This window comes from Petromyzon marinus, chromosome 4 (assembly GCF_048934315.1).
Source record: "Petromyzon marinus isolate PM22_M1 ecotype Great Lakes invasive population chromosome 4, UKy_Petmar_22M1.pri1.0, whole genome shotgun sequence".
Taxonomy (NCBI): Eukaryota; Metazoa; Chordata; class Hyperoartia; order Petromyzontiformes; family Petromyzontidae; genus Petromyzon; species Petromyzon marinus.
In genome coordinates this window covers 22,862,998-22,876,783 of record NC_133670.1, presented here as the reverse complement: position 1 = coordinate 22,876,783, position 13,786 = coordinate 22,862,998, and positions in this window count along the sequence as shown.

Here is a 13,786-nt window from a genome sequence, read left to right as displayed (position 1 = left end):
GCCCACATTCACTAGGCCCACGCCTCTCCTGGCTCCCACCCTCACGTGTTGTGGCTATGGAGCCTACAAGCTGACCAAACAGTTATTCCACTCTGACTTATTAAATGATTAAGCACATTTTCATTGAATTTTAAAGCCACTGAGGTTGATTTTAATATAGTTGGGTTTATTGATACTAGAGGCTCTATAGAATGAGCCAGCAGGTAGGATTTGGCCTATCCATGGGCCATAGTTTGTACAGCCCTGTTTATATACATATTTCGCAAATGACTCAACTGGGATTATCCACAGCAATTATCGCCCTTTTTTGGCAGACTTATGTCCCAGGTTACGCTTGCAAGTGCGACATTGCTGGTCTCGAGTTATCACCTGGTCTAAATGTGACACCGCGTCGTATTTAGCAAGTTTGAGCGTAAGCAGTCGCACAAACTTGATCATAATGCTGCCCTCTGGCGGTAATCTTTTATCTCCACTCGGGGACAATAACAAAAGTAAAGGTGCACACCCGTCACAGAACAAAGTGGTCCAGATGTCGCGTGACCCCAACCATGTTTTGTCCCTTTGCTTATAAATTTCTGTTTTCACACTCATTGGTATACAACAAAAAATGTATACTCTTTGGTTCTTTCGGTAAAGTCACGTAGGTATAAAATGAAATAAATCACGACGTTTCGGGCCATGCTTTCCCACCTGATGACGGATGCTTATGTTGCGCCCGAAATGTGATTTATTTTATTTTCTACCTACGTGACTTTACCGAAAGAATCAAAGAGTATGGATTCCTGCAGTCACGAAAGCTTCAAATCAATATTGAAAAAAAATGAAGTTTTGAGATAATTAAATGAAGGTCACAAGACATCTGGGACCACCCTGTATTGAAATTGCTTATTCAAGCCACTGTTCTCGGAAAGGGCCTTGACCCCTATGTATGGTGTGAAATAAGTTCAACATACATCCGTGTTATAAGAATAGGTGTTTCCCTTTTTCTGGCAACAAAACAGTTGTGTTAAGATGTTAAAACACCAAACTGAAACCTTTTACAAGGAATCATGTCTGTATGAACCACATATACTTGTGGTGAAAATACAAACAAAAAACATGCTCTGACAGTACATGCATTGTCTTTGAAACTGATTGGTCCACACCAGAGACAGCTTTCTTTAGAGCCTAGCCTCAAAACAGTGATAGACCAGAGGACGCCAAAAGGCGAACAGTACAAAGACAATGCCACTATCAGGGCATTCATAGCTCGGGGTGAGCAGCTACATCATGGGACCTCCTTTGCCAGTGTCAAGTATGTGTGGTTAATGCAGACATGATTCCTTGAAAAAGGTTTCAGTTTGGTGTTTTAACATCTTAACACCTGTTTTGTTGCCAGATAAAAGGGGAAACCTATTATTATATGTTGACACTGGCAAAGGAGGTCCCATGATAGATACGTGTTGCTATGTGTACTTCCAATTGAGTCATTTGTGGATTTTTTTGGTTTTGGGACGTATGGCCAACACCAATCTACTGTACATAGTTTTTTTAGCTATGGGAGGAAACCAATATGCCTGGAAGCAAGCCACGCAGAAGAGGTGAACATACCAATTCAAGACAGGAAAAATATTGGTTCGATAACTAAGTTAGGCATCGATTCCAATTTCTGAATCGAACCCATATTTTTCTTGCTGTCAGGTGAAAGGATCACCACTAACTTATTGTTGTCACTAGGAGGACTATATAATATTGTAGTAAAAATACTAATGTCAATTTAAGAGTGGATGACCAGTGATGCACTACCTTTCTTGATGCTGTAAATGGCTTTTAGGTCCTGCATTATGAACAATACATAACCGTGGTATGTTTTCTATACTGTATAGAAACGTGACATTTTATGACTTAAAACTTTTGTGACTGCAGGAATTCATATTCTTTGGTTCTTTCGGTAAAGTCACGTAGATAGAAAAAATAAAATAAAATTCTAGATTTAAAGCTTTCGTGACTGCAAGGATCCATACACTTTGGTTCTATTGGGTAAAGTCACGTAGGTAAAAAATAAAATAACAAAAATCACGACGTTTCGGCCACAACACAAGCGGCCACGACGTTTCGATCGCAACACAAGCGGTCGTCATCAGGAAAAGGGGGTTTGCCTCTCAAGGCAAGCTGTTTATAAAGGTTTAATATGGGCGTGTGCCTGAGCGTAAAAAAACGGCGACCCAGAAGCCGGGCAATTATACACTCTGGTGGCGGTGGAGGTTGCTGCTAGAGGTGCTGGTAGTAGTGGGCAGTGATGGTCCTGGAAGTGGGCTTCCACCAATTAATTGGTGGCCCACTACATGCTGCTGGGTCACCGTTTTTTAACACTTAGGCTACACCCATTTTAAACCTTCATAAACAGCTTGCCTTGAGAGGCTAACCCCCGTTTTCCTGATGGCGACCGCTTGTGTTCCGATCGAAACGTCGTGGTTGTAAAATATTTTATTTAATTATTTTTCCTATCTACGTGACTTTACCGTGTAAAGTGTGTAGACGTGAATGGGTTTGTGAGGCTCGGGATGTATTTATGGGGTTGTGTGTTTGTTGCAACATTTGCCACTTTTTGGATGTGCATATGTGTGGGGAAGTGTGCAAGCTTATGGTGGTGGCTTTGGGCACTTTTTCTTGTAAAAAAAGGTCTAAGTGATTTCGGTAAAGTCACGTAGAAGGGAAATAATAAAGTAATACAAATAAAACATATTTTTTCTTATTTTATTATTTCCCTTCTACGTGACTTTACCGAAAGACGATGAATCCCTGCAGTCACGAAAGCTTTAAGTATAAATCTAAGTGATTTATTTCTAAAATGAGTCTCAACGCGATGCTCATCTCCACTTTACAGCCCGAATCTAGTGGTGGATATTCCACATTCCTATGGCAGGGGCGAGTTAATGCATTTATAAACCACTCTCTCATTGCCACTCAACATCCCTGTTTTTGATTTATGAATTTGACTATGAACAGTCATATGCATTTACACTCAGGAATGCAATTTATGATTGCCCATGGTGTAGCTTTAAAATTGAATTTTTCTCAAAATTAATTTAAGCTTCGTATTAGTTTCACAGCAAGCCCAGCCACAAGCTCAGTTTGCCAATATAACAGTTGCATACAAAATATTTCAACTCCCTTTGTTTTTTGGACGTGACTATCCGCCGGCAAGTCTTTTGAAAGTCACCGTCCGTCCTTCCCCGCTAGCCAGCCAGCCAGCCAGCAAAACTTAAAAAAAAATCATATATAGAGCCCTGTCTCTCTCCACCTTTCTCTTACCTTTTCTGTACCGTAATATCCCAATACGTCACCATGTCTAGCTATGTCTCTCTCTTCCTCTGTCCCCTCTTCAGCGTGAGGCACAAACCCGGCTCAGCGCTCTGGGACACGGGCGACGTCATCACGCAGACCGACGCGGCGATGTCACTGTCGCGCACTTCGTTTGCGAGTCAACCAGGTATCCGGGCAGGAAGCCAGCCAGCAAAACTTTCTTCTAATAAGGCTTGGGCAGGGCATGTTCGGAGAAGGGAGTTTGACCGACGGTCAAGAATAATATTGGAGTGGCAGGCAGGGAGTGCTGTGCATCCGAGGGTACATGCACCAAGCAGACGGAGCAATGGCTCATGATGACGACGATGTCCCACACATTACATGATGATTGTGATTTGAAATGTCGACCATGCGCATATTGGTTCAGTGGCAAGTGTGCTAATGCACTGGACCCTTCCAGCCCTCTGTATAGCTTATCTTCGGCTCCAAATCAAGGCCCCATGAACTATGCTATTCTTGGGCCATTCTTATAATTGCAGCAATATACATAATGCAATGCGTCATAAACCAGCCAAACTCCATTTGCGTATCTCACATGTTATGAAACAAACTGTTCACTTTAACCCTTGGACTATAAAGATATATTTTAGTACGTTTAACAGGTTTCTGTGTATCCCTAACTGTAACATCAGCGTACACTGAAATCTTACCTATATCTCATGCACTGCCATCTATTCTCTTAGCATCATTTCATAGGAAGTTATGCCATTAGCTCTATGATAATGTCCACTTCTTGATATTGCTAACAATCTAGAGGGAATTTGGCCTGCTCTTCCAAGCTAGCCCTGACATCTTTGGATAAGTAGAGGGGCACGATGATACACAACACTTCACTGAAATGTAAACACATCGGGCCAAGCGGTACAGTATTACAGAGGCATCTGCTTATAATCACTGGCGTCGCAACAACGCAACAAATTGCGTACAAGGTTAAAACCAAAACAAACTCATTTTTGTTGGTCCACCAAAATGTTAATAAAAACTGGAGAGCCTGTACTGTTATTGTATTACCTCACTTGAAACTCTATCCACGATGTAATCAAATTGCCACTCCGCCTGTTCGATCGAGTCACCTCAAAATCCCAACGGTTGCAAAACCACCGCCACCGCCCAAACCCGAACATCGCCCTTGGCCCATCATCCTCGGCCACGTTCCCTCGCTGCCCACCAATCCCTCCACTGGCTTCCCGCCATCGCCAGCAGGGTCAGCCACGAGATGGCCCGGGCCTCTGCCCCATTGCGCCTCTCTTCGCTCCCGCCGCCCTGCGCTGCATTAGTAGCAGCAGCAGCAGCAGTAGCAGCCCAACTCACAAACTCCTTCTCTACACCAAGTGCCACGGACCATCACTGCCAGGTGTCGTTTCTCCGGGGCAACCGCGGACCGTCTGGACGCCCATCATCATCATCATCATCCCACTGATGCACGTTCGCAGCGTTCGATCTACACCAACTGTGAAGAGACACTTAAATGCCCCCACGTCTTTCCCCTGGCTTTCGAGTGACACTGAGCTTGGCTCAACGCCTCCGAGTCACTGCCATTTTCGCCTGTGAAATATTGTGCGCATTTCAAATTGCATTGTTATTAAATAAAGATGCCACTTTATTGTACAGGTCAAATCTACGGAACACACTACGGCATTTTATACATTGTCAGGGACGTATGAATGTTGAACTTCTTTCGCACCGTACGTAGCCAAGTTTGGTAATCGGAGGTGCGGGGATGAGTTTCGAGTAAAAAGAAAACCTTTAGGGATATTTCTGTATGTATAACAATGTACATGTCTTAACATGCGTGATGAAGTACAGTCAAACAGCCTTGACAACCCGCATGGCTTTCTTCTCTCGTATGGAAATGGACACATTGATAAGGGGCCGTCCATGAATGACGTCACGCGATTTTGGATAATTTTTGAGCCCCCCCCCCGCCCCATCGTCACACGGCGTCACAAAAAGTCAGACCCCCCCCCCCCTCAAATATGACGTCACAAAGCTCTGCCCCCCCCCAAAAAAATAAAACATACTTCAAATCGCCGCTGCACTCTGATGTTGTAGGAGAAAACATTTATTAAAAAGTCTATTTAATAAAGTAGAACGTGTTGTCTATATTTATTAAAAGTTGCGCATTTTGATGTGACGTCACATTTCTCAACCCCCCCCCCTCGTCACACATCGTCACAAATGTCTGCCCCCCCCCAAGTGCGTGACGTCATTTATGGACGGCCCCTAACGGTAGATCGATTTTAGATATTTAGTTAAGAATGATCTTTTGTCATCCCACAGGGCAGTGAATATAATGGTCAGCAGTTGACGATGTGTTCCATTGTTTGAAGTTCACCACAGCTGCGATGCCGGATTATGTTTTGATCGCCCCTTGCGCATAAGATATCCACGTTAGCCATGATCTTCAACTAGGCTCGTGTTTTTGTTGGCATCTACCCTGCCCCAATGATGCCGCCGCTTTTCCTCCGGAGTGACGTCCGATTCCAGAAGGGCCTCTGCTATTGTCCGTGATTTTAGCCTCGTGGGTGGCGCCGTGTTTTGTGACGGTTTTTTTTGTACTCTTGGGCACGGGGATTAAAGGAGTAGAAAGTAAATGTCAGAGGCAATGAAATTTTGGGTGCCTCAGTGTGTGCTCATCCACTACCATTCCAGGTCCTGACTGCAGAGGGCGATGGTGGCCCATGTCAGCAGCCTCGCCAGATTCACGGTTGCCACGCCTCGCCGTAGCTTACGAACGAGTGAGATGGTATCACGACCTACCCAGATCCCAGTGTTTGGGATTGAGACGTCAGCTTTATGAAATCAATATTTGATATATTTCCGGTTGTTCGAATAACTTCAAAGTTGGGAATCTGTTACCTTCTGAACAGGCATATATATTGTGCCACCTCTAATATGGTCAAATGTGCAGCATTCCTAAGAGGTTATATAACACAAGGTTTAGGGGCCTGCTATGACTCTGCTTTGGGTCTCCAACTCTGCTTGCCAGAATGATCATGAGGACAGGACTGGACGAATACATTGTGACACGATTTAAAGCTTTCGTGACTGCAGGGATTCATATTCTTGGTTCTTTCGGCAAAGTCACGTAGAAGGGAAATAATAAAATAACCAAAAATATTGTGACACGAATTACTCAGCAGCAACCACGATCTATCCACTGCTGGATAAGTCTTCGCCATCAACAATCCACGTGGCTCCTGCACATGAGCTGATGTCATCGCTTCATCGCCACAGTGGTCACCGTCTTGGGCGTGTTCCCTCTTCTTTTGGTTGTCACGCCATCGTCCGTCCTGACCATCAGCCAAAAATCCCGTCCAGCGATAAGTACTGCCCAAGCCGATTCACCAGAGTAGAGAATGTCCCTTACTGCCATTCGATATCTGATTCACGTGTTCCCACTGTCCGTCTCTCAGTTTAACTCCAAACATGTCTCTTCCCGTGCTTTGTTGTGCACTTTTCAGCTGTATTCTTTGTCAGTGACCATAGTTCTGATGCGTCTGTCAAAGCAGGAAAGCTTTCAATGGATTGAATTTGTAATTTTAAAAAACCCATAGATGTTGCTTTCTATATAGTTAATGCACACAAGTAAAGTTTTCCCCGAGCAAAGCAGTGAAGCGTGGAATATTCATCAAAGGGCATTTATTTTAGTTGTATTTTTCTCACTTTTCCAGCGGAGCAAATTACCATGGCAACCCATGGACACAACGGTCTTGTCACCACGGATGACACCCAGCCAATTCGCTCACCACTTCCCACGCAAGTCATCCCGAGGAGATGCTTTGACTGGCGTGAGAACGGTCAGCAAACGCTGGGCAGGCCGAAATGAATGTGCGCAAATAACTCCCACCGCGTTCCTGATAACACTCACCACATATTAATTCGAGTAAAGCCAAGGTATGAAGGAAGCAATTGGCTGAGCAAAGGTCCCATATCTGGGTTAAAGGAACATTTTTAAGTCCTTGTGTATATATGTACGTGCGCTTGTTTGTGTTGCTAAGGCTGCAAAAAGAGTTACCTATCAACCTATCAAGTGATGTAATGCATAAATGGTTAGGTTCGCAGTTAAATTAAACTAAAACAAATTGCAGACGTTTTAGATTTGTATGTTTTAGGAGGAACTGAATTTTAATAGGTGAAGAAAAATAGTAATGCCTCTCTGAATGTAACTGTAATTGTGGCTGTTTTGTATTTATTTGGTGTGGATATTAAAACAATCGAAAACTCTTATTCTACGTTATTAAATATTTAATTATCAAAATGGGAACACTGTACCAAACTGTGCAAACAGTCCACAAATTAATCAATGCGCCCGAGTCTTAACATCGTGCTAGCCATTGGCTGCTGCTTATCGAGGTACATTATAGCATGGCAATTAGTACAATTAACAACTCTAATGCATCTACTTCTGAACAAACCATGCCCCCACACAGCCATTGCTGACAGTTCTCTCTGATTAGCATGCGTAATTTGTGTTCAAATGGCTTCTAGGAGATGTCATTATGGTGACTGTCCATAACCTCAATTAGCCTTACTGGGTTGCAATGAGTGCTTATTAAGCTAGGCCTTAATTACAAGTTATCCCAAGGGCCTCAATGTGGTCCTTTAAGAGTGCAGTACATGTATCAAACAACACCGTGGCATGAACAAGTAAAATAAGTTGAAGTCGAGAAGTTCTCACAGAGATAAGTTACGGCTCACTTCGTTTGTGCACGTGTGTTACAACCAAAAAACTTGACAAAAAGGCACAACGGCCGGTACATTCGCCACAGCAACAGCTCTGAACTCTGACCCACAACTCTATGGCTGCCCTTGGCTGTGTACCGAAGGTGGCTTATCCAACCTGGTGGTGTCAGGCCATGTGCCTTGTTACCACGCCTAGCCAGTAACACATACATGCGCACGTACACACGCGTTCTCGTGGACTAAAGTCCAACTGTATTAATAACCTGCAATGGTTAGACTGTGCCGGTGAGTACAGCTATGTGCTAGCAGTCATCCTTGTAAAGTCAAGTAAATAAATAAGTCCACAAGTACCGTAGTTATTAGGCACTGCCCTCATGCATGCCTCATGAATGCCTCGCCTCTGCAGGGACTTCGGTCGGCCATGCTTTTCTTTTCTATCTGACACAGGGCAGAGTCCGCTGGCATTGGCATGCGGCGTGGGCTGCTACTCGTTCCATATTTATCCTTCCTCATGGGGGCAGTGATATAGCCCAGCAGCAGCAGCGCATTCGCCACTTGTTGCAGAGATCCACGGTTCGAATCCAGAGGTCAACCTGGTTATTACTGCTGGTGTGTAATAACCGTAATAAAACCCGGCGCCTGCTTTACAGTGGACGTTAAAGATCTTGTGGTGTCATTCGCAAGAGAGCATGCGTGCGTGTGTGTGTGTGCTGGCGTGCGGTAGTGTAGCGGTTAGCTCGCTGCGGTACGTGCCCGGCGACCCGAGTTCGATTCCCGCTCATGGCCAACACCGGCGACAGTCACGGTCAACCGGTTGTGGGCCTCCCCTAGGTCGACTCAGCCTCAAATGAGTACCTGGTGTGGTGTGTAAACATCACCACTGGGGAGACAAAGGCGGCTCGGGTGTGGTCATGGTCACCCACCCCCTCGTGTGCCGTGGCGGCCTTCATAGGCGCTCGCTAACAGCACTTGCCTCAACGTTTAGTTCAGGCTATGTGGGGGATCTTTGTCTGTTTTTGTGCTGCCATTATGTCGTATCTGCAAATTACTTAAATTCCTTGGAATATACATCACAATCATCGCAGGACCCTCCTGACAAAGATTCATGAGACTCGGTGAGTCCTGAATAAACAAGCATAATAAATCAATAAATATGCTGCCAACTTTAGATTCTAATCTTACGTGCAACTAATAATCATGAATAAATGTATACGAATAATTTACCCATGCATTGTGTTATAGTGAATATATATTCACATTGTGTGTTGGTTTTTAAGTTAATGGTGAAATGTAAAGCTTAGGCATCCAATGTGTTGCGTGTAATGTTGCGAAAAAAAAAAAAACCCACCAACTCTGGATTTTATTCATATTTCCAAACTGGTATCTGTCTTTGGGGAGTGGCGGAACAGCGGTTAGCACACTGCGCTTCAAACCCTGCGACGTTAGTTTGATTGACTGTTCGCGCTGGTGGCGAGGGATATCTGAACTCGTCCAGGGCCCTGCCTTTAACGCGAATTGGCATCGGGGAGGTCTTCATCAAGCAGTGGATTTACAAAGAGCTAAACACATTTAATTACAGTATATCTCATTGAGTTGGGCCAAATTTCACAAAGTTATCACTGTGAAGACGGTGCAGTGGTCGTACCAAAGTGGTGGATGTGCATTTTTGAGACAATCCGTCGGAGAGATGCAATGGTAGAAGGGTGTTGAAGCACACTGCAGTATCACTTGGTCGATCTGAGTACGACTCCAAACCCCCTTCACCATTCTGCACTGGCGAGCCTGGTTAAGTGTGGCAAAACAACCTCCACAACGGATATTGTATGGGTAGGCCTTCATCCAACGGTGGAATGCCACGAACTGTAAATTATTATGCTTATCATCTGTACCTCCTGAGGGCAGATACATTTCTCAGGCTATATATGGCCATCTTGAAAATGCTTTTTGGCTCAGGGAAACCCCATGTCTTGTTATTCCACTTTAAACCAGATGCCTCGGTTTGGCCTCTCCGAGTTAGCCTCAGGCAAGTGTCTCTTTAAACTCACGATTTCTTAAGACAAAGAAGGGCCCGCACATATAGCAGACTCTTGTTGAGAATATAGTCCTGTTTTCTTGGTGTATCGTTATAAAATGCATTACCAACATCAGGTGTAGCTCATTCATCGTACATTAAGGCGTAATTTACAACAAGTACCGCTTTCATCATTTGTTACACCCAAATGTAAGCCACAAATAAAGCACAGAGACGACTTTGCCTGTTTAAACAGGGGTCGGCTATTGGTTACTGTTTAACTTAGAAAGGGCGACCTGAATAATAAAGACTCACGTGGCCAGGATTTGACAAAATCCGTGTTTTTCTGGAACACAGCGAAGACATTATGCGGAACAGATATGCATAATTGGTTGCTTTTGGGTTAGATCATGTTGGTGCAATGTCAATGTGAGCTATAACCTTCCCATCACCCGACAAGGCCAAATAAATCAAGTCACGTGGGCAAATGTGCCAGTGATTGTGTTATTCAGCAAACCGGTTACATTGAAAAGCGAGCAACATGTTGACGATTTGATTATGACGTTTCGATGGAGATTACAACCAGCATCATCAGGTGTGAGCAAGAGCTCAACTCTCGAGTGAATGCGCTTCCTCATCTGGGTCCTTAAGATTTAAGATTGGCATGGGAATAAAAAACAGTTCACTACTCTTGGAAACTATGTGTAGTTGAAGCTGACTAGTATTTGGATGGGTATGCCAGGCACGCTGTAGACTGTGAGGTAACCATAAGGGCAGAGCTTTGAGTGTTTCCCCCGCGTACGTATGGGATAACTTCGGATAGTCTGGCTTCCTCCCACATGCCAAACACTCATTAGTGGCATTGGCTAAACAGCCTGATGTAGGATCTTCCAAAAGTAGTCTTGAGTCTTGTGCGCTCCTAAGTAAATAAAGAGCAAGTATCTAACATAAAAAGAAAGAACTGTACATGCGAAACATTTTCAGCTGACATTTGTTCTGGCTCAGATTATCAATGCAAACATTTTTTTTTGCCGTTAGTGAGGACAACAGTCAGGCCACCCATGGCTCCCAATCAAGGCCACGGACAGAGGTAAACAGGCAGCATAGTCAACGTGCGTGCACGCTCTCTGTGTGTGTGTGTGCACAAGCGTGTAATTTATGCCTGTGTTTGGGGGTGGTTGCATGTGTATGCAAGTTCTGTGCACCTGTGTAATGTACATGCCTAAACACTTATTATCACATGCAACGTGTGTTTGTGCCATGCGACACTTTCTGCGCATAATATGAATCAGCAATGTATTTGCGTATTTGTATTGTAAAACCTAATTGCATCTCCTGCAATAGAACAATGTCCTTTTCCCAGAGACTAGTTCAGAGCCATTTCTTAGGCATATGTGTGGTTGTGTAATGTTTTGACCTGCCCTTCCTGGACATCTGTGAAAAAGAGCTTTGTAGCTCATTTGATTCCTCCAAACATCCACCCAGAACCTGCACACGAGCTGATCTCATCGCACCGTCTCTGTAGTAGAAGCCCTCTCGGGTCACCCTCCGTCCTTGGGCTGTCGCTCAGTCGCTCATCTCGCCCATCGGCCGTCATCTCCTCGAGCAGCGCGTCCTGCCAAAGCCAAATTTTTCTAAAAAGTATCAAATGTGTCTTTAACATGCGCATTGTCTCTAATCCACGTGTTCTTCCGGCTGTTTCTCAGTGTATTCCCACCATGCAGCTCTCCACGCTTCTTTGCACACTTTGGAGCTGTTCTGCCATATTATTCGTCAGTGTCCACGTTTCTGTCCAAGCAGGTATTATACACTGATTGAAAACACCTTCCTCTACACACACCTTGGTATGTTTTTTTCATTCTTTTCGCCTTTACAAAATGTGTCCAACCTGCCTCTTCCTGTTTCTTTAATCATTTTGATCTTGGTCCACTTTTCTATAACCGGCATTGGTATACATTTTACTTCTGTGTTTTCCAGTTTGTTTTCCTTTGGCACATATTTCTGATTCGTTTCGCGAAGCTGTTGTCAGTGATTTTTTATTTGCTCATTCATCCCGAGTAGAAACTCGCAGCCCTTTTTTCGTTACGTTTCTTCGAACACATTTGTTGTATTCTTAGTTCTTTCGGTAAAGTCACGTAGAAGGGAACCAATAAAATAATAAATATATAACAATAAAATTCTCACGACGTTTCGACTGCAACACAAGCAATCATCATCCGGTGTGAAAACCACGGCAAGAAAATTTGAAAAAGTGGCGGTTATTTTTTTTCACATTTTCTTGTTGTGGTTTTCACACCTGGCGAAGATTGCTTGTGTTGCAGTCAAAACGTTGTGAGAATTGGATTGTTTTATATATTTTTTATTATTTAATTGTTTCCCTTCTACGTGACTTTACCGAAAGAACCAAGAATATGATTCCCTGCAGTCACGAAAGTTTTAAATCAAAACATTTGTTGTAGTTCATTTCTCATAGGATATTATAATGACTGTGCAATCAGCAAATCTGAGACTGTTAAAGCGTTCTCGCTTTTAATTTTTCTCTTTTTTTTGTGTGGCCAAATCGTGTTTCATTAAACATCTTCGAACGTCACCGTGAATGTTTCCAAAAGTGTGTGATAGTGCCTTGTGTCTACGGGACCTTTTTGCCAGTATCAAAATGATGAAAAATAAGAATAAGTTTTACCCTTTCTGGCAATCAAACAGGTGTGAAGATTAAAAATTTGATTTAAAGCTTTCGCGACTGCAGGGATTCATATTCTTGGTTCTTTCGGTAAAGTCACGTAGAAGGGAAACACCAAATAGATACATTTTGCAAGGCATCAAATCTGCATTAACCACACATGCTTGTGGCAAACCATGCAAACAAACATGCTGTGATAATTTATGTATTGTCCAGGACAAATCTATTCTAATTTTTCAACAGTGCCTTGTCTGATTCCCCTTTCACAGTAATGTGGCTGGTTCATTATATATTAAAACAAAATCTAAATATATTTTTTATTCAGGCCTTGATTTGTGAGAACCTCGTAACGGAGTTAATTTCTACCGAGTCAAATCGGCTTTCGTAGCCTAGAAAGGGTAGTCAAAATGGTATTTGAAATTCATTGGTATTTTTTCTTTCTTGAATATGACTTATGGAATGTGCAGGTCTCTAGTTGAGAAACCTTTCGTAAAGTTTTCGCTTGCTTACCCGCGTGATTGGTTGGTCTCTCAAGCTGTTGTGATTCTGTTTCTAGTGACATTCGTGAACAGTTTATAAGTGTGCGATAAGAGGATAATGCGTCTGCAGTTCAAGTCAGTTGTATCGCCCCCTTTGTTTTCTGAATAGAAGAATGATTGAGGTGCCATTCCGTTCTTGTGGTTTCTCCCCCTCTGTGCGAAGGAAGCGCTGCATTTGTATTTTCACTCAAATTCACGCTTTGTTTCTACGGCTACAACATCTCTGGACGTTACCATTCAACGCACGTCGTTTGTTGTGCTGGAGTACAAATCCACACGTGGTTTCGCGGTTATTTTCTGACGTTGCGTTTATTGTCACTTTGGTTTGTGTGTGTGTGTGTACGGCCTGCAGGTGCATTTGCGTTGGGATGTTGCGCAGTCAATGCAGCGATAGGGGAGAAAAGGAGGGGGGGGGGGGTAGGTCACTGGGCGGGAGTGGGAGCCTATGTGGGAGGGGGAAGGTGTAGGGTGGCCGCCTGACCTCAGCGAGTGAGTGTGTGTGTGCAGAGGGAGGGGGTGTGTCCC